This window comes from Crocodylus siamensis, chromosome 2 (genome assembly GCF_052110815.1).
Source record: "Crocodylus siamensis isolate JL-2025a chromosome 2, ASM5211081v1, whole genome shotgun sequence".
Taxonomy (NCBI): domain Eukaryota; kingdom Metazoa; phylum Chordata; order Crocodylia; family Crocodylidae; genus Crocodylus; species Crocodylus siamensis.
The window spans coordinates 133,914,111-133,935,735 of NC_143396.1; positions in this window are offsets into that span (position 1 = coordinate 133,914,111).

Below are 21,625 nucleotides of genomic sequence, written 5' to 3' on the forward strand. Positions count from 1 at the left end.
CCTGTGGCCAGTGGCAGAAGAGGAAAGCAGATCCTCCATGCAGAGTGTTCAGAGGAGCACTTGCAAACTTCATGACCCGCTGAGACAGGAATCCTTTGAAGACAGCCAGCTGAAGACTAAAGGGGCAGAGAGAAGCAGTCCACTGGGAGCGAAGCAGTCCATGACCCCAGGGGCATGGCCCTGGTGGTTTCTTTATGTCCTTTTTTTCTTCATTGTTTTGTTTGTTCTCATCATTGTTTGGGGACTGTGCTCCCCTTCCCCACTATCAGAGCAAAGTGATTGGAGGGAAAAATCCTCTCCTGGAAGGATCCTTAGACATTCTCACCTTGAGGAGCCTACCCAGGGAGCTGAGACCAGTGAGACGGTGTTTTTGTGTATGTGTGTGTGAAAAGTAGAGCCATCCTTAAATTTTGATTGATTGATTTGATTGTCTATTTAGCTAGGGGACTGGCTCCTCTGAAGGCCTGAGGCAGGATGATTAACCTAGGACCAAGAGATGCTTTAAGTTCATTTTTCCTTTTTTCTTCTTTGCTACCCACTAGATTAACATAAAGTATAGGCTTATACATGCTGCCCTAAACCAGCCCCCACCACCACCACCCAAATTGCAGGTCAGTCCAGCTGTTAAGTCCTCCACATTTTTAGCATATAATAAAACCTCAGATAAGTTAAGGAAAAAACAAAACTGTACACTCTTTTGTTTTGTTTTCAGGTTTCTTAAAAAGGAGCATCACTTTGTGACTTTCCATTCTACTTATGTCACTTGAAGGGACTTAAGATAACATGACTTATTAAACAGGACAGGATATGCCACACAATAACATCTCACCCAAGCCACTTTTATACCTCTAGAAATCCACATCTGAAGGAACTGTTTTCAACACAAAGAAAAAGAAAACGGGCCATATCCACTTGCCTGCAAGAGATTATCAGATTGGAATTTTTGCCCCAAAGGGACCAAAATATAAGCCATTTTTAAAATATATTTCTAGGTGAATTATATCAGTGAGGTGAAACTGGAAAGGATGACAGAGGGAAAACAGCACGGAGGCGGAAAGGAATCTGGGAGTGATCATTGACTCCAAGATGAACATGGGCCGGCAGTGTGGAGAGGCAGTAAGGAAGGCCAACCGCACCTTGGCATGCATCCACAGATGCATCTCGAGCAGGTCCAAGGAGGTGATCCTCCCCCTCTATGCGGCATTGGTCAGGCCACAGCTGGAGTACTGTGTTCAGTTCTGCGCGCCACACTTCAAGAGGGATGTCGACGGCATCGAGAGGGTCCAGAGGGGGGCCACTCGTATGATCAGGGGACAGCAGGGCAGGCCCTATGAGGACAGGCTGCGGGACCTGAACCTGTTCAGCCTCCAAAAGAGAAGGCTGAGGGGGGATCTTCTGGCCTCTTATAAACTAGTCAGGGGGGATCAGCAGGCATTGGGGGAGTCACTGTTTCCCCGAGCACCGCCAGGAGTGACCAGGAATAACGGTCACAAGCTGGCAGAGGGTAGGTTTAGGTTAGATATCAGGAGGCGCTACTTCACGGTCAGGGCAGCTAGGGTCTGGAACCAGCTTCCAAGAGAAGTGGGTGGTGCTGGCTTCTACCCTGGGGGTGTTTAAGAGGAGGTTAGATGAACATCTAGCTGGGGTCATTTGTCCCCAGTACTCTTTCCTGCCACGGCAGGGGGTCGGACTAGATGATCTGCTCAGGTCCCTTCCGACCCTACAAACTATGAAACTATGAAACTATGTGGCAGGGGGGTCCATACTCACCCTTAAGCCCCACAACCACCCACATACACCCCCATGTCCATTCACAAACTGCACCTCCATCCTCCCTCCTTCAGGCAGGAGCACCCCTCCACACTCATCAGCTGTCCAGTTGCATGCCACCATGCTTGCTGCCTACACATGGGGCTCCCAGATGGAGTGCCAGGAGCCCCAGGGAGGTGGAGGCACAGAGCCCATCAAGGTTGAATTATGCAAAATCATGCATTATGTTTTATGTGCAAAATTGTGCAGGCACATCATTGTGTAATCTCCCAGGGTGTACTTTAACTGTTGCTGTTTCTCATCACTTCATTGTAAAGAGAGGGATCTCCTGAAGCCATTTTTCTCTCCTGCCAGCACTTCACATTAATTAACACAGCTATGCCTAGGTGTTGACCCACATTATTATACATAGAGCCAAATAGGGACACAAAGGCTGCTTGCAGACATTTTTAAAAATAGTACTTTACTGGAAGAAGCATCTCATTACTTCAACCCACTCCACAGTGACTGTGTAGATCTGGCCTAATTTTTGCCATCTTTTTAAGAGCCAGTTCCCATTTAAAAAACAAAATTCATAATGCCGTCCCCAGAGTTGTGAATAAATATGTGAAAATGTGAGTCATTGCAGTAATTGGTTTGGCTGCTTGTAGATGTTTAAAAAATGGTGCTTTACTTTAAACTGCACACTCCTGTGCCATGCACAGAATATGCCTAAAAGAAGCACCACGCTAGTTGGACCCAGCTCACCCAACAACTGTATAGATCAGGAGGGCTTTTCGGCCCTTTTAACAAAAGCTGATTCAATCATCTATCACGTAAAAATGCCAAAAAAGCCCCACTACAGCTTCTGATACAGACAGATGTTGAGTGAGCTGGGTCCAACTAATGTAGTACTTCTTAAGGTGTGTGCTGGGCTTGGCACAGGAGTGCACAAAGTTTAAAGTAAAGCACCATTTTTTTTAACATCTTCAAGCAGCCAAACTAATTACTGCAATGGCTCACATTTTCATGTATTCATTCACAACTTTGAGGCTGGTAATATGGTTTTTGTGTTTTAAATGGAAACAGATTATCCCATAAGCATCTGACTCAAGGAACTGGGGCTTTAAAAGAGCAAAAATTAGGAAAAAGCCAATAAAACCATAAAGTTGACCAAGGTGTTTTATAAATACCAAAAATTAGGTGGATAGACAAACACATGAAACTATTCTAGAAAATTATTCTTACTTAGAGTTTTCAAAAGGGAAACCTTGTGTCCTATTTCTCATACTATTTCTTTTTCACTAGCAATCTGCTCATTATCTGTTCTGCAGACATGATACAAGTGATAAAAACAATAAATATAAAGTTTCTTCAACAATTAAATATTGGAAAGTCTGCAGAACATTTAATCTCATCTGTTCCTCAAACTTGTGATACAAACGATGGCTTACTTCTGAAAGGTTATGAGCTCTCCCAACTCCCAACAGACTCGGTGGCAGGATGTGCCACACATCAGAGATCTGTTCAACACTGCATGCGTCTGAGCTTTCAATAAGCAAAAAGAAACTTTAAATCAGCTCTTTGTGAACGGAGAGGTGTGTTTATCTCTTTGTTGTACTGTTCTGGGTTGTTTTAAGCAATACATTCAGTAGAAAGACTGAAGCTATTATAGGTAATTTATTTTTAGCTGAATCTGGCCTTGACAAAACTGTCCAATAATGATCACAATTCTGTTCCAGAGGGAGTTTGCCTTTATAAATTATTCCAAAATCAAAGTATGAGCAATGGGCATTATCTATTTCACACACCTGTCAATGTTATAATAAAGCCCTTTTCTCTGAGCTGAAGCTGTGGTGGAGTTCATCTGAGGTTTGAATTCTGGAGAACAAGCACTTTTGCACCTACTTGGAAAAACTGAAAAGCGCATTGTTGTTTGCTCCTTTCTTGCAATGTTTGAGCTATCAGTTTCAGCTAGAGTCTGGACTTTTGAAAGGGAGTCAGCTCTACCAAATGAAGCTAGATTTTTCAAAGGAACTTGACAAGATCTACTTGGTGTGGACTAGTGAGCTCTTCTGAATATTCAGCCATTTATTTAGGCACCACAATGAAGCCTGTTTAGTGCTCAAAGCTTCTGAAAATCTGGCCCCATTCACTCAGCTAAATTTTAATTATTTGGAAGTAATATAGGGTAGGAAAACCAGGATTGGAATCCCCCTTCCTTAACATCCAGCATTACAGCAATTCCCCATACTGAGTCTACCCTTCCCTTGTTTGCTGTCCCAGAGAGCACTTTCTATCAGCCAAGCCTTGAGTTGTAGTCAAATAAAACAAAACAAGCCTTGCCAACACCTTTTTGCCTGTCTGAAAGTTATGTTTATTCTTCTATTACTGAACCATGAAGAAACAACCAACAATGACATTTACTGGAAGATTCCAAGTTTTCATGGGATCTGGAGAGGATTTGAGATTTCCTCTGAAAAGGAACACGTCCCCAAAGAGATAAGGACATGTCATATTTATGAACCTCCACACAACAATTCTTGTCCTCTGTGCTTGGTTACCTTTTGCTATAACAGTAGATAGCTTTTGTGCTATAACTCAAAAAACTCTTTTTCTATTAAGTTACTTTGCAGCCACCAACTAGCTATTTGATATTTGGCAAGTCACCCAGCCTATCTGTGGCTTGTCTACCCAGCTGTTCATAGGGGATTTTATCATTTCTCTTCCTTACAGGGCTATACATTAAAGATCACTAAGTCATTCAAATATTTCAGTAATGGTGGGGGGCATATAAATATCAATCAATTAATAGAAGTAAAAGTCCAGGAACAAAAAATATTTACGGTGTCCTACAATATTCTGTCCAATAAACAGAAAATGAGACAGATTCAAGAACTTGACATAGAACTTTTGGAATCACAAATGGACTCTTCATACTTGATTGCAAGTTTATGTTTCAATGAAACCTACATCAGAAAATCAGGTTAGAGCTCATACCAGATGTAGTATGGCTGAATTAACCCTTTCCAGACTTGAAAGTGTTTCCCAAGTGAGAGCTCAGTGCTATAGGGAATTACCGCAGTGCTGATATTTAGGGAAGTGAAGGCATTCCATCAAGCTGAACATTCCCCTAAAAGTTACTGCTTTGTATACTTCCCTCTCATTTGATTTTCAAATCCTCTTTTATCTCCCACTTCATATCACAAAATCTAAGTGCTCTAGTTTCGTGCATTCTGTTTTCCGAGAACAAAGTATAAACATTTCCAGCCAGTGCACTTAGCAGAAGTTTGTTTGCCAAGTGGTCCTGTCTCTTCACTGGGTGGGGGTATTAAAAAGCATTTTAATTTAAAAGGAAAACAAACGATGAAATCCTCCATTCTCACAGGCCTCCTCTTGGCAAGAATGAACATCTGTGGTATATGGGATTCAGCATAGGTTAAGAGAGACTTTTATCTAGGACATCTTGTGAAATGATGACAGCAGCCATCTTGACTGAAACAACTGGGAAACTTCCAAAAAGAAAGTAGAAACTACCACATCAAGAGCTGAAGAGGCAGGCCCTCCTAACTGTGACTATAACAAACTCATATCCCTGAGAACTCAGGCCTGCAGGGGGAATGGTAACATGTTTCCCTCTGGGTTACAAGGCCACATCACTTGCCTTATCTAAGCAGGTTTCAACTGACAGTGTTATCAACAGGGATCCTGTTTTCTCTGTTTAAAAATCCCAAATTATCTGATTAAAAAACCTAAAAGCCATGTTTTTCCATGATTAAAATGAAATGTTACTATGGATATAGGTGTCAGTTGAACACAATGTTTTATTGATATATTTACAATTTTAAAGCAATTTGGAAGCCTACCAGTGCCTGAGTGCACCAGTGCCTCAATCATTATAATAACATTAATTCTAAATACCAGATGCATCTCAAACAGGTCCAAGGAGGCGATCCTCTCCCTCTATGCGACACTGGTCAGGCCGCAGCTGGAGTACTGTGTCCGGTTCTGGGCACTGCACTTCAGGAGGGATGTCGACAGCATGGAGAGGGTCCAGAGGAGGGCCACCCACATGATCAGGGGACAGCAGGGCAGGCCCTACGAGAAGGCTACGGGACCTGAACCTGTTCAGCCTCCACAAGAGAAGGCTGAGGGGGGATCTTGTGGCCTGTTACAAACTAGACAGAGGGGACCAGCAGGCATTGGGGGAGTCCCTGTTCCCCCGAGCACTGCCAGGAGTGACCAGGAATAACGGTCACAAGCTGGCAGAGTAAATTCAGATTAGACATCAGGAGACGTGACTTCACAGTCAGGGCGGCTAGGATCTGGAACCAACTCCCAAGAGAAGTGGTGCTGGCTCCTAGCCTGGGGGTCTTTCAGACAAGGCGAGATGAACACCTTGCCGGGGTCATTTGACCCCAGTACTTTTTCCTGCCATGGCAGGGGGTCGGACTTGATGATCTGCTCAGGTCCCTTCTGACCCTACAAATTATGAAACTATAAAACTACCTATATATTTTTGGATTTTATTTTGTTTTTTTGGTTTTTTATCATGGAAAATCAGAGCTCTCCCTGCCCCACTTCACTTACCAGGATGTTAGTCCAATTGAAGATGCCTCATCTCCCCCCGCCCCATTCCTTTGTGGCACTGAGCAGCCCTGATATGCAAGTGTGCTGCTCCTGCCCATGCTGTTGCCCCTCACTCCCAAACCACAGCCCCACCCCTGCTGTGCTGGCGCCCCTCATTCCCAACAGCCCTCTGGTTTTGCCAGTGCCCCTCACTCCCACCCCATAACCCCCCACCCTGTGCCCTGCTCCCTCCCCTCAGGGTCCTTATCAACCCAGCGGCCAGGACCTGGCACAGGAGGCCAGAATGGGGCAAGGAGGGTTGGTGCTGCCACCTCTGCTGCCACCACCACAAGAAGCAACCAGGAGCTGCCACCAGCAGAAGCACAACACTTCCATGGTGAGGCACCCTCTGCCTACCCAGCAGCAGTAGGGGTGTTGGCAGCAGCATAGAGTTGTGCCAGGTAGGCAGGGGGTGCCTTACCATGGCAGGGTGAAACTTCTGGTGGTGGTAGCAACACTGAGCCTGCCCACCATGCTTTGCCCTCCCACATCAGGTCCTATCCACTGGGATGTGGAGGCCCCCAGAGGGAAGGCAGCAGGTTGGGGAGCCCTAAGCCCCACAGCAGGCAGCTCGCATCCTCTCCTGTCCCATAAATCTGGGGTGTCCCACATGTCCAACTCCCCAGGAGTATGTGCAGTGGTGAGAAGCCAATTCCCGCACCACCTTCGATAAACAACCCAGGTCTCAGTCCTGCTCCCCCTGCTGGGCCCTGCAGCTACACATTCATGCCCTAGCTGGGTAGTTCCCCCAACCCCAGTGCCAGCCACCAACCCTGCCCCCTCTCACCATGACCACTTCAATCTGCACCCCCCTGCATTGCCTATGCTGCTTCCCCCCACTCGTGCTGCCTATACTCACTCCCCCAACATAAACTTACCTGCAAGCAGCTGAGGGATCTGCTCTCCACCACTGGCTGGCTGTGTTGCTGGCCACATGCATATGTGTAAATACACACATGTACATGACACCTCCTGGAACTCTGCCAGCCCGCAAGGGGAAACCCATGATGTTCTGGGGTTTTCTCCTTTAAAGAAGACATTTGTGAAGGTCTTAAAAGTGTAGATAAGTACCTTGTCTTTGATGTAGTAGAAAACAGATTTTTTTTTACCTAGAACTTGGACCCAGCCAGCCATGGACAATCTGTATGGTTAATGGCTTAGTCCAGTTTTGTGTTTTATGTTAAGGTTATGGGAAAGGTTGTGCCAAGGCAACAGTTACTGTTTTTTAATGAACCTGGCTTTCCTTTGTCTGTCTAGGTTCCAATCTGAGTATGGCCCGGGAACTGTTTTCATCATATTGTTTTATCTTTTCCTGCAATAGCATAAAGCTCAGATGTCCAAGGTGAGGTGACCATAGAATCATAGAATCATAGAATCAATGAGTCAGAAGGGACCTAGACAGATCATCGAGTCCGACCCCCTGCCATGGGCAGGAAGGAGCATTGGGGGTGGCAGGGGTCATAAGACCCCAGCCAGGTGCCTATCCAGTCTCCTCTTGAAGATTTCCAGGGAAGGTGAGAGCACCACCTCTCTGGGAAGCCTATTCCAGGGTCTGGCCACCCTTACATTGAAGTAGTTCTTTCTAATATCTAAACTAAACCTATCCTCCCTCAGCTTGTGGCCATTGTTCCTGGTGACTTCAAGGGGGGTCCTGGTAAACAGACTTTCCCTGAATCCCTGATGGTGGCCCATGATAAAGTTGTAGGCAGCCACAAGATCCCCCTTCAGTCTCCTCTTGCAGAGACTGAAGAGATTCAGGTCCCTCAGCCTCTCCACATAGGGCTGGCCGTGGAAGCTCCCAACCATATGAGTGGCCTCCTCTGGACCCTCTCCAGGTTTTCCACGTCCTTCTTGAAGTGCGGCGCCCAGAACTGGACACAGTACTCCAGCTGCGGCCTGACCAGCACTGCATAGAGAGGGAGCAAGACCTCCCTGGACCTGTTAGTGATGCTCCTGTTGATGCATGACAGGGTTCAGTTGGCTCTAACTATTGCTTCATCGCATTGGCAACTCATATTCATCCTAGAGTCAATCCTGACTCCAAGATCCCTCTCTGCCTCTGTGCTGCTGAGAGGGTCAGCCCCTAACCTATAACCATAATGCTGGTTCCCCCTCCCCAGGTGCAGCACCCTGCACTTGTCCTTGTTGAACCACATCCTGTTCAGATCCGCCCACTTCTCTAACCTATCCAGGTCTGCCTGGATGCAGTCCCTGCCTGCCGTATATTCACTTTACCCCACAGCTTGATGTCATCAGTGAACTTGAACAGGGTGCACTCCACACCCTCATCCAGGTCGCTAATGAAGACGTTGAACAGCACCGGCCCAAGGACTGAGCTCTGGGGAACTCCGCTGCCCACACCCTCCCAGGTCGACATCGACCCGTCCACCACCACACTCTGGGGTCGCCCCTGGAGCCAGTTTGCCACCCATGTGACTGTGCATTCGTTAATGCCGCAGTCCCTCAGCTTGCCCACTGGAATTGGGTGGGACACTGTGTCGAAGGCCTTCTGGAAGTCCAAGAAGATGACATCAACTTTCTCCTTCCCATCTAAGCTCTTTGTTACCTGATCATAGAAAGAGACCAGGTTAGTCAGGCAGGATCGGCCTTGCAGGAACCCATGCTGGTTACCCCTCAACATCACTTCCCCTGCAGGGCTCTCACAAATGTGGCCCTTGATAATTTTTTCAAAGACCTTCCCCAGGATAGAAGTGAGGCTGACTGGCCTGTAATTGCCAGGCTCTTCCTTCCTCCCCTTCTTGAAAATAGGGACCACATTGGCCCTTTTCCAGTCCTCAGGGACTTGTCCCAGGCACCAGGAGTCCTCAAACAGCCGTGCCAATGGCTCCGCAATGACACCAGCCAATTCCCTCAGCACCCATAGATGAAGGTCATCCGGGCCTGCTGACTTGGACACGTCTAAGCCCTCCAGGTTGTTGGTGTCACTGGGCATAACCCTGGGTAACTCAGAGGGATGGAAGACCACGAGTGTCAAGGAAGTCCTTCTGCTCCAGGCTCAGACGAGCCAAAAACCCCCCTTGCCCAACCTTTGTAACCCTTTCTATGGCACCTGCAATCTCCTGTCCTTCTGGAAAGTAGGCGAGCTAAAACTGTTATCTGTGGAATGCAAGGGCACCGCTCGGAGAGAGAAAGGAGGAGGGAAAGGTGAGAAAGAGGGGGACCAGCTGGTGGAAAATCACTGACAGTGAAACTGACCAGGGTATAAAATCCCACTGTTGCAGGGTTAAGTGTGCAGGATTTGAGACAATACAGTCTCCCTGTGCCTTTTACTTGAGCTCAGATAAACTCTGTCTGCTTCTCCCCCCAGTGTGTTTATTTGGCGCGACGCACACTGGGCAACGAACCCAATTGTTGCCTCCCTCGGGCACCTTGTGCCGGCAACAAGGTAATCCTTAACTAGGTCTGAACTAACAGATGGGGGACTCACATCCTTCCTGGGCCTCTCTACGCTATCACCCAAGAGCACTCCATTGTCAGCGGACAGGAACATGGAGGCAAAGAGCTTGTTGAAGAGTTCTGCCTTCTCCCACACGTCTGTCACCAACTGCCCTGCCCTGCCTCGTAGGGATCCAATGTTACCCCGAGACTTCTTCTTGCTACCTATATACTTGAAAAAGGACTTTTTGTTATCCTTAATCCCAGAAGCTAATCTAAGCTCCAGTGCTGCTTTAGCCTTCCTCACCAAATCCCTACAAGCTCGGGTCAGGGAGGTGTACTCCTCCTTTGCCCTGCCCCCTGCTTCCACTGCCAGTACACTTTTTTCTTTGCCTTCAGGCCAGCCTGGATATCCACGCTCAGCCATGTAGGTTTCTTGGACCCTTTTCCTGCCTTCCTGCACAGAGGAATTGTGTCCTGCTGTGCCCCAAGGATAGCCTCCTTGAGGAAGGACCACCTTTCCTGGACCCCCATACTAGCTACACCGTGGGCTCTGAGTGCCTCCCTGACTACTGCCCTGAGCACATCGAAGTTGGCTTTTCTAAAGTCAAGCATTTGTGCTGTGCTAGTTACCCTCCCCACCTTTCTCTGAATAGCAAACTGGATCATTTCATGATCACTGTTCCCTAGCCTCCCTTGTACTATCACCTCCCCCACCAGGTCATCCCCAGAGGCTAACACCAGATCCAGTATGGCATTTTCCCTAGTGGGGATGAGTAACTCCTGCACAAGGTGTAGGTCCTGTACGCACGTCCGTAACCTTCATGAGTGGCTAGACCTGGCCAACTGCTCCTCCCAGTTGATGTCAGGGTAATTCATATCACCCATGACCACAACATCCTTTGCATGCACGGCCTCCCCCAACTGCCTGGAGAATTCCAGATCCAGCTCTTCTTCCTGATGTGGTGGCCTGTATTAAGCCCTTACCACCAGTAAACCCCTACTACCAGATCAAATCTGTTGTCTGCGTTAGATACTACGAATCATACTAAGCGGGTTATGATACATCTGTGGTTTTTAGGGGGAGTGGACAGAGTTGGCTTTGAGTAGCTTTGCCCCTTTGTTGTGGAGAGGCCCTGACAGTGAATTTGATTAGATGCCCCTGTGCCCACAAGTCTCTCTTAGCTAAGATACAGATTGTATCACGCTGCCCTCTCTCTTTTTCAATGCCTGTAAACATTTTGAGGGGAGTAGTGAGGAGGGCTTTCATAACAGTAGTAACTCAGCTTTTTCTCACTTGCTCCTCCATCCCTGTAGTTGAGCCTCTTTTTCCATAATCTGGGCAAACCAAGGGCTTCAGTAAGGCCAATCTGATAGAAGCAGACTGAGACTATGATAACTGGAGCACACCAGAAATTTTCCAGGAGAAGAAAATTTAATTAAACCATGCTATTTTGTTGAGCCAGAAATGTTTTGTTTGATCAACCTTCTCCAATGTCAAGGCAGTGACCTGATATACCCTGATGTAAATTTAATAGGTTCCAGGCAAATCTGCCCAAGGGCAGGGATGCTGGCAGCAGTGTGATCTTCAGCTCTTGCAGACCCATCTAGCAGGTCTACACTGGAGCCAGAGCTATAAGGACCACCTGCCATGGAGAAGTACATTAACTTTCTTATTAATTTCACTGCTGTTATATGCAGTGAAATTAACAAGAAATTAACAAGAATATCATTTTAACTGAGTGGCTGTAGCATCCAAAAACCTTTCAGTTCACTGGAAATTTCAATACATTTTTGTTTTGCTCCAATTGAAACAAAAATAAAAATTAAAGAACACAACAAAACAAAAAACCCAAACCTAAATTCTTGTCAACTAGAAACCCTGGGTGCCTATAAACAAGCATGGAGGCTGCTCTGACACACTGTAATTACAGTGCGTCAGAGATGACTTAATTAATTGAGACTGCTGTAGTGTGGTAATTACCACTTTCCAGCCAGCCTCTGCATCTCGTGTATCAGTATCTCCATGCTTCAAACGGTGGCAGGGATGCTTTATCTAATGCTGATTGAATAAACTCTAGATAAAGCTCCCCTGCTGCCATTTTGAATCATGGGCACACTGATACACAAGATGCTCCGGTACTTTAAGTAGAGTGTATCTCAGAGCTGCTTTAATTAAAGTGCCCCTACCCCCAAAGCACATGTATAGACACCCCTGTTTTTCAGCAAGCTCTAATTACAGTGGGCTGTAGAGAGGAAGAAGATGATTTGTCTGGGATTGTCCCAACTCTAATGTTGAAAGCATTTAGATTTTTAAAATAATATAAAAGGGCCTGTCCAAACACTATAGAACAGTGTTTCTCAACCATTTTAGTCCTGAGACACCTGTGGAATAGATTCAAGACACCCCTTGGAAAGTGCCAACTGCTATTTTTCAGTCTTTTTTGCCTATAGAAATATAATAGAGCAGTTTTGCTGTTACAAAAACACTCAGAAAGACCATAGCTATGGATTTCTATTAAAAATCTCTGGGTTTATCTTCCATCTCCAAGCACTCTGTATCCTTAACATTCTTTCAAGTATACCTCAAAAAAGAGAAATCCTGCAAAATGTGCAAAAGTGCCCACAAAAGTGTTCTGTGTTTCTCTGTAAGTCTTCTTAAATACTAAAGAAGAGAGAACAGGTGTCTGGGGCCAGCCCAGATAGTCCCATTTTAATTATATATGTTTAAATTTATAGAATGCTTAAACAATAATGATCTTCAGGGCTGGATATTTCCTGGCAAACAGTGACCGTGTGAAGGACTGTGGGCTCATGGTTCAGCTGAGGTCCCTTCTCCCAGCAGGTTGTTAACTGCCAGGAAATGCCTGACTTGGAGGTCATCATTGCTATTAGACACCACGAGAGGATAAAGATATAATGAAAGAGTAAGGCAATTACCTTATTTTTTGTAGGAAAGTTAAAAGTAGAATTGATGGTTGCCATGGATATGGAGTTCTGTTTGCAGTGTTTGTCTCTTCTTTGCAGATAGAAACCAAGGTGTTCTTCCTGAAAGCTAAACAGGTCTGTATGGGCCTAATGTCTCTAGATGACCTGGCTTTCTGGATCAGGGTCCAACACTATTATTAGAGCTGTAAAATGGAGCCAAGAATGTTTTCAGGACTTTCGCAGAACATATTTTTTTTAATTTCTTGAGATACTTTGATGAAAAGAAAAAAGAAACAAAAATTTTTTCTGGTTTCCCACCCCCCCCAAAAATAACAACAAACACACTTTAGCAGTTATTTTAAGGCTAAATGAAAAAAAAAATCAAAGAATCAAAATAGTTTACTGAGAATTTAAATCAAAACAGTATTTTTTTCAACAAATATTTTCAGTTTCAAAGCCATTTCTGGTGAAAAAAATGTTTAATCAAAGTATTTTAATTATCTCTGACAGCGACTAATAGAAAGTATGAGTACCTTCTTCTTATTTCCTTTTACCAGGTTCTGCTGTGGTTTTGTTTCTGCTGTCACTGGGACAAGATTTTTAGTTAGAGTTACATGCTTGTACACTGCCTACATTTGAGATTTGGTCCCCAGTGGCTGGTTCATTTTCATTTCTGTTCATCTGCAAAGAATATTTTAGGACCTGGCTTGTTAAATATCTCTCTTTTTACTTTTTCTCCTTATTACCACATGCACAATATGCTATAGACAAAATCTTGTTGGGTATACAAGGTATTTGCCTTGATCAATACATGTGCTCTATATTTACAACAAAAGCTCAGCAACAGGAGCAGAGTGGAGATTCCAGAGTAATTCCAAGTGTCTGTAATATTGCCCATTACAGAAAAAGCTATGTACTTTTTTTCACTCCCCAGTGGTATTCAATGGGCTGTTGATAGCTGGTAGCAAATCAGGAATAGGAAAGGATATGTGCAGACTTTTAACATAGAAGCTCTGGATAATATCATTATAGTGCTGTATTGATTTTCTTTTGTATCCTTTCAATGTTTTGTACACTGTTGCAAAGAGATAATGGGTTTTCACAGGTAGATGTCAGAATTACACTCATATGCCTGGCCAAAGCATATAGCTGTGAGTCAATGAAGCAGACAGCTATTCTGTCTAAGATAGTCTCTGAGAAGTTTAGAAGTCCTGTAAATTCCAAAGGTAATAGCCCATCCCTGAGCTGGTATAAATCAGCAAAGCCCTATTGAAGTCAATAGTACTTTTACACAACTGAGGATCTGTCCACTTTATCAGATTTGGTCTACTTTAGTTCTTTGGTATTTGAGCTGTTCAGAATATAATCTCTGCACTGATAAATGCAATTGCAACTTGTTTTCTAGTCACTTTAGGCCAGTGGTTTTTAACCTGTAGTCTGTGGACCCCTAGGGTCTGCGAAAGATGACTGCGATCAATCAAAAGTGTGTAAACACCCACACCTAAAATTCAAAGGAGTCTGCACCTCCGTTCAACATTTCTAAAGGAGTTCACACCTCCTTTTGAAATTTTGTAAGGGTCCGCAAATGAAAAACAGTTGAAAACCAGTGCTCTAGATACTCTAGACTCACTCAAAACTTGCCAAAGCACCCCCAACAGAGAAATGGTGTCAAGTCAGATTTCAACATTGGGAGAAAATAAAATTAAAAAGTAAATGTTGGTGGCCCATCTATATTAGCATGGATTCTCCTAATCCTTGGTAGTAATGCTGTATGGATTGAATTATAGGCAGTAACGGATGCAGGGAATAAAACTTTATGGAAATTTGGAACCAGAACTTGAAACCTGGTGAAAGTCTTTGGTATCATCAAGTTTTGGCCTAGATTCAAGGAAATCTCCAGGACAGTTCAACTCCTACCTCCCTGCTATGAACTTCTACTCTCTCCCTGAGCAGAAGTGGGGTTCACCTTTCTAGGTGAACCCACTAGGCAATTTTGACCTCAAGGATTGCAGAGCATTACAATACACATTGAGGTTGCTTCACCGCTCTCTTTTTAGCAATACCAAATATTTTCATTTAAGACTAGATTATGGCAAGCTCCCAGGTGGGTGCAGGGGAGAAGATGAGAACAGGCACACTTTCTTCTCTGTGCCCTGGTAGCTAATGACAACTGAGTACCTATGTACTCATGAGTTGGAGAGCTGGCCAGGGCTAGTGCTGCCCTAAAAAGGGCACATAAGAACAGGGTGAGCTGTAACTCTGGCCTTACCTGGAACCCCAGCTAGGGAGCACTATTATGGTTAGTTGTACTAGTTGGGGAGCACGGGCTGTACTCTCCTAAACTACCTGAATTTCTCTTTGGCGTGAAACAGTCCCTCATCATTCCCTGGTCATGGCTGTGCTTAATAGGGCAGTGGGGACTATAATGCTTGGCAGTTCTGTAGAAGAACCCATACAGCAAGCAGTATTTGGTAGAAGACATTACAAGGTTTGCTTCATAGTAATGTAAAGAAACTAGCAGTGGCTATTCCCTCATATGAATACATATAACAGTTATACTTAGTGCTCACATGCTGCTGTCAGCACATCAATGGCTGAGCCAGGAACAGAGCCCAGAAAGCTGGCTTTCATTCTTGGGCTGCTTGTCCTCAGTGCTCTATATGTTTCATGAATACAAATCGAAGGTCTAGCTAGTTCTTTTAGTGTCTGGGGTGGGGAGTTGTGGGGTGGGAATTATGCTGACCACTGGGGAGTAGATCAGGGGAGGACCAAGGGCTCTCGTCACTTGAGCAGCAGCTGATACTGCTGTTGCTGTAGCAGCACAGGCTTGAGCTGCTGCCCTGCCACTGATGAGTGCAGATAGGGGCTGCTCTTGGTGACCTGTTCACTGCTCTATCCCTGGAAGATGGACTGTGCCTCTTACAGCAAAGCCTCCTGGCAGCGGAGACAGGGAGGGGGACATCATTCTACCCTTCTCCTCAGATACAATGCTGAGCATAAGGTTGTACCTGCTTAGCTCCTATGGCTGGGCTGCACTTGTTGTGACAAAGACTCCTGGTGGAGAAGGCCATACTAGCACCCTTTCTAAGTCAGTGCCCAGAGCTGGTACCCCACTTGCCCTGCTCTAGTTATGCTACTGATACAAAGGGTCTGATTCTGTTCTGCCCATTATGCATGAGTGGGCTTATGTGCTCTTACCTGTCAGCTCTGCATTCCTGGGAAGCCCTGGCATAGTACCCAGCCTGTCTGATTCATGAAGGACCTCCCCCTACCACCACCTTACTTCTGTCTGAACCAGAACTGATCAGAAGAAGAGCTTACAAAAGGAAATGAAGATACAGTGAGAAACACACTTAAGCCCCTCTGGATAAAGGTAACAAGATTACAGCAACTTCCCCCCAGTCTCATTTACATCAGAGATGAGGAAAAAGGGAGGCACCTTCATTAGCATCAAGAGTGGAGAACAGAGTTCCAAGGTGAGGACTGCACTGAACTCTGGGGCCAGAGAAGCAGGGAAGCACTGCATGATGGCGGGGGCAGGGTCTCTACTCCAGATGTTAATTAACCTATGCCTGTACACATCCCGCTCGGCATTTATCAGACCAATTCTAGTGATAAATCCTTTATCAGGTAGGCAAAAATACTGTCTCTACCTGATTGTATTATGAGCTCCCTCTGAGCAACATCACTCAGAACCAGGAATAATCAGTTTCTATTGTCCAGCATAAACAAATCCATCATTCCCCCTTGAACTATTGTTATTTTCCTATAAGAGACCCCAACTTTCTCTCTCTTTTGGTCCTGGTGCTTGGATCCAAAAGATGCACCAGTTTGATTCCTTTTTTCCTGCAATACCTTCAACGAACATGTTGGGGCTCTGCCTGCCAAGAAACACCTGGGAACCAAGGGAAAATCCAGAAACCAAAGTCCAGGAACAAAGCAAACAGGGTTAGAAAATGAGGAGCAGTAGATTACAGAGGCTTGCCAGGGTAGACCTTCAGCAAGGACTGTTGGCTGCCCTGAAGTCCTTTGCCACAGCTGGGGATAAATGGAGAAGTTGCTCCCCCAGAAGACAATCAGGAGACCCAGACAGTAGCCAGCTAGTCATTAGCTGGGTTAGGTCTTCCAAAGCACCAGGCAGGTGTGACCCACTAGGCAATTAGCCCAAGCTGGGCTACGTGCTAGGGTTCCTGACACTAAGTCCACTTAGATACCTAATAGGTGGAATAGAATATGGCCCAGCATAGTCAAAAACTTAATGAGCTGAAAACTGAAAGCCATTATTGATTATAGGATTCCTAGGATTCATTGCTTTTCAATGTTTTTTTTTTTTTTTCCATATAGCAAGTTGTTCATGTCCCAAATTGTGAGATTATTCCAAAGTGAAGCTACATCTGTCTCAGACCATCATTCATATATTCCCATTTTATCTCAGGGTAAAAAATAAAGTCAAGTAAATCTTACCCAAAATGGAGAACAAGCAATAGGATGACAACTAGCTGGCTAACCACCAAGAAGCAAAGAACATGACAGAAATTACAGTTCATTGTGAGTGACATGTCTGAAGAATAGAGATTGAGCTTTAAAAAATCTGAAATGTGGCCTCCCTTTGGTTGAAAAGCAGCAGACAGAAATCAGCCATGGGAAGGAAAAAAGGTCAAGGAAGAAAAAAAAAGCCCATGGAACTCACCAAGGAGTGGAGTGGAGAAAATCAGCATATTGAGTGGGAGGAGGCAAATTCAGAAAACCCCTCAAGACTGGAGTTCTTGGGGGTGGGGAAGTCATCCCTTAAATGGTGCCCCAAAGGCTAAGAACTTCAAAATTAAATTTAGGCAGTCCTGTAGTAGCTAGCCCTGCAGCACCTGTCAGACACAGCACTAGGATAATTAGACTGCATAACAACTAGCAGCAACAGAAAGCTTTGAAACCAAAATTGATTTGAATCTGGAAGCTGAAGAGAAAATATATGGATGCAGTTGTGAAAATCTCCCAGAAATTACTGTATAAACTGCGACTTGAAAAGCAGATAGTCAGTTTACCTTTTGGATAATCACCTTCTTTAACATCAGATCTAATCTACATTGAGACTAGCTCAACATTTTCTCAGCCAAAGTGTATTGCAAATTTGAAATTGGTGGAAATGTCAGACCTCTGACACTGACAGAAGCATTACAGAAGTATTTTTTATGAGTTGTTACATCATCAGCTGATGACACCAGCAGTGATTGCTTTCCTTTGGTTATAACTGTACTACCAGCAGGATCAGTGCTGGATGTCTCCAAAACAGATATGTTCAGATTTGAAATTTGCTCAGTACACATCTTTTTTATATCAGAATTTTAAATGTAGTTCTTCTGAACACCAAAAGGTAGGAACAGTGGGCTTCAGCCTCTGCTGCTGTTAATTTGCATAACTGCACTGAATTCAGTGCAGCAGCTAAGGATTTGGCTCAGGCTCGGCTCTGTTGGCCCTATTCTGAATCAAATTTGCATGCTTCATCTTCCATTAGGACATGTACAGGCAGTTCTCTGAAAGGCCTTTAATATTTCATTGACCCTAGCCTGAATAAAATTCCACCAGCAGTGATAAGGGATCATGGAAATAGAAGGAAGCAGAACATTTACATGGGTCTCTGCACTTATGATGTTGCAGTCAGTGTGATATCTCATTGAGCCCCAAAGTACACAGGGCATCAGGAGGCACTACTTCACGGTCAGGGCGGCTAGGTTCTGGAACCAACTTCCAAGAGAAGTGGTGCAGGCTTCTACCCTGGGGATCTTTAAGAGGAGGCTAGCTGAACACCTTGCTGGGGTCATTTGACCCCAGTACTCTTTCCTGCCATGGCAGGGGGTCAGACTCAATGATCTCCTTAGGTCCCTTCCAACCCTACTAACTATGAAACTATGAAGATTTGCTGGTAAGACAGTCCTCCAAATACCGACTGTTATTTTTATCTCTTTGGGCATGTCTACATGTTGATGTATGGTGACATTGTTATGGCACCATGCCTTAGTACTTCTTTCTGTAAGTACACTGCACTGTGTGCATAGTGCACAGTTAAATTTCACTGCTACATTGACATGACAGCATGCTATACTGGGAGAGTGTGCTGCTACTGTGGGATAGCTACCAATCACATGCACGTTGCTACATCACCATAAGATGATGTGTAGACGCACACTTTATTTACTGAAATCCCTTTCTACTGGCAAAAAAGTTAAGGTGTTTTGCTTGTTAAGGTGTTTGACTTGTTCACGTCCAGTTTTTTTAAATAGTTCATAACCTGTTCTTTCACCACTGAGGACTGCTCACCTGCTCCTCAAAATTGCTGCCTGGTGCAGTACTCTGGAAGGTAACCTTCCCTGAGAAGACCAAGGTAAAAAAAGGATTTAGTATTTCAGCCTTTTCCTCATCATCTGTCACAATGTTGCCTCCAAAATACAGGAAATGTAACCAGCTTTCCTGGACTCTTTCCCCCATCAGACCAAACCCATGGTCCGGGCTCCACGCAGATGGAGCCCCTGGTGTTCGGCTGCGGGGGCTGCCTGTCCCATTTTCAGGATCTGGGGCCCAGGAGAATGGCCACCTCCCCTTGTGTGGTCTGCTCCCTTTTGGGATCTCTGGTGCACCAGATGGAGGATTTCCAGGCCACAGTCCAGAGACCGTGTGCCATCAGGGACTGTGACTCCACCCATGACTGGACCTTGCGTATAGATGGCTATACTCTGTACAGGAGATATTGTGTAGAAAAAAGAGGCAGGGGTGTAGCTATCTGTGTTAAGGAAAGCTACGCATCCCTGCAAGCTGATATTGGTGACCAGGGTGGACGATTGGAGACCCTCTGGGTTAAAATCTGTGGGGAATACGGCACAGGGACACAACAGTGGGAGTCTACTACAGTCCTCCCACCAAATGGCCTGAGGTTGACGAGGAGTTCATCAGGGAACTGACTGAGGCCACATGCTCCAGGACCATGGTTGTCATGGGTGACTTCAATTACCCGGACATCTCGTGGGAGGTTCACTCAGCAAAATTTGAGCAGTCGCAAAGCTTCCTCTCGTGCGTGCATGACCTATACCTGACTCAAGAAGTCTATGGACCAGAGAGAGGCAAAGCACTGCTCAATATGGTACTGGCTACTGGGGATGACCTAATCGGCAACTTAGTGATTGATGAGAAGCTGGGTGACAGTGACCACAAGCTGATCACCTTTACCATCTGCCATAAAGCTGGCAAGTCAGTCAGCAACACGGAAGTCCTTGACTTCAGGAAAGCTGACTTTGACAAGCTCAGGAGGCTTGTCAGTTGGGCCCTAAGGGACCATGACCCCAGGGAGAGGGGAGTTCAGGAAGAGTGGTTCCTCCTCAAGGGAGAGTTCCTCAATGCACAAGCTAATCCTATTTCATCTTGGAGGAAAGGCAGCAAGAGGGCACAGCAGCCCCCCTGGCTATCCAGGGACCTAGCAGACCTCCTGAGGCTAAAAAGAAAGGTCTACAAAGGATGGAGGATGGGATTCACCTCCAAGGAGGGTTATTCTGCACTGGTCGGGTCCTGCAGGGAGCAAACCAGGAAAGCCAAGGCTGCAACTGAACTATAACAAGCTTCGAGCATCAAGAACAATAAAAAGTCCTTTTTCAGATATGTGGGGAGCTGGAGGAAAAGCAAGGGCAACACTGGACCCCTGCTGAACCAGATGGGGCAACTGACAACTGACACCCAAGAAAAACTCAACCTATTAAATGGGTACTTTGCGTCGGTCTTTCATCAGTCCCATGGGATGCCCAACCCCGCTATGGGACAGGGAGGTCCAGGTGAGGGACCCCGGCCTCATGCTGATCCCTGCCTCATGCTGATCCCCTGCCTCAATGCTGACCTCATGAGGGAACACCTTGAGAAGCTGGATACCTTCAAGTCAGCCGGCCCTGACAATCTATACCCCAGGGTACTCAAGGAGCTGGTAAGAGTCATTGCCTAGCCCCCAGCATGGATCTTTGAAAACTCCTGGCGCTCTGCTGTAGTGCCTGAAGACTGGAAGAAGGCCAATGTGGTGCCTATCTTCAAGAAAGGGAGGAAAGTGGATCCGGCAAACTATAGGCCCATCAGCCTGACTTCTATCTTGGGGAAGATCTTAGAAAAGTTTATTAAAGAGGCCATCCTTAATGGACTGGCTGATGCTAACATCCAAGGGATAGCCAGCACGGGTTTGTTGAGGGTAGGTCTTGCTTGACCAATCTCATTTCCTTCTATGACCAGGTGACCTATCACCTGGACAAGGGAGAAGAGATTGATGTCATATATCTTGACTTCAAAAAGGCCTTTGATCTGGTTTCCCATGATCACCTCTTGGCGAAACAGGTCAATTGTGGCCTTGGGTCCACCACAATCTGCTGGCTGGGAAATTGGCTCCGCAGTCAGACCCAGACGGTAGTAATTGATGGAAGTCAAGCATCATGGTGCCCTGTGACCAGTGGGTCCCCCAAGGCTCTGTCCTTGGACCCATATTGTTCAACATCTTCATTAATGATGTGGACATTGGAGTCAGAAGTGAACTGGCCAAGTTTGCAGATGACACTAAACTTTGGGGCAAAGCATCCACACCAGAAGACAGGCAGGTGATCCAGGCTGACCTAGACAAGCTCAGCAAATGGGCGGATGAGAACCTGATGGTGTTTAACACCGAAAAATGTAAGGTTCTCCACCTTGGGAAGAAAAACCTTCAGCATCCTTATAGGCTTGGCAGTCCTACGCTGGCTAGCACTATGGATGAAAGAGACTTGGGGGTCATCATTGACCACAAGATGAACATGAGCCTGCAATGTGATGCTGTGGCTAGTAAAGTGAACCAAAACGCTGGCTTGCATCCACAGATGCTTCTCAAGCAAATCCCAAGATGTCCTTCTCCCCCTGTGCTCTGCCTTGGTAA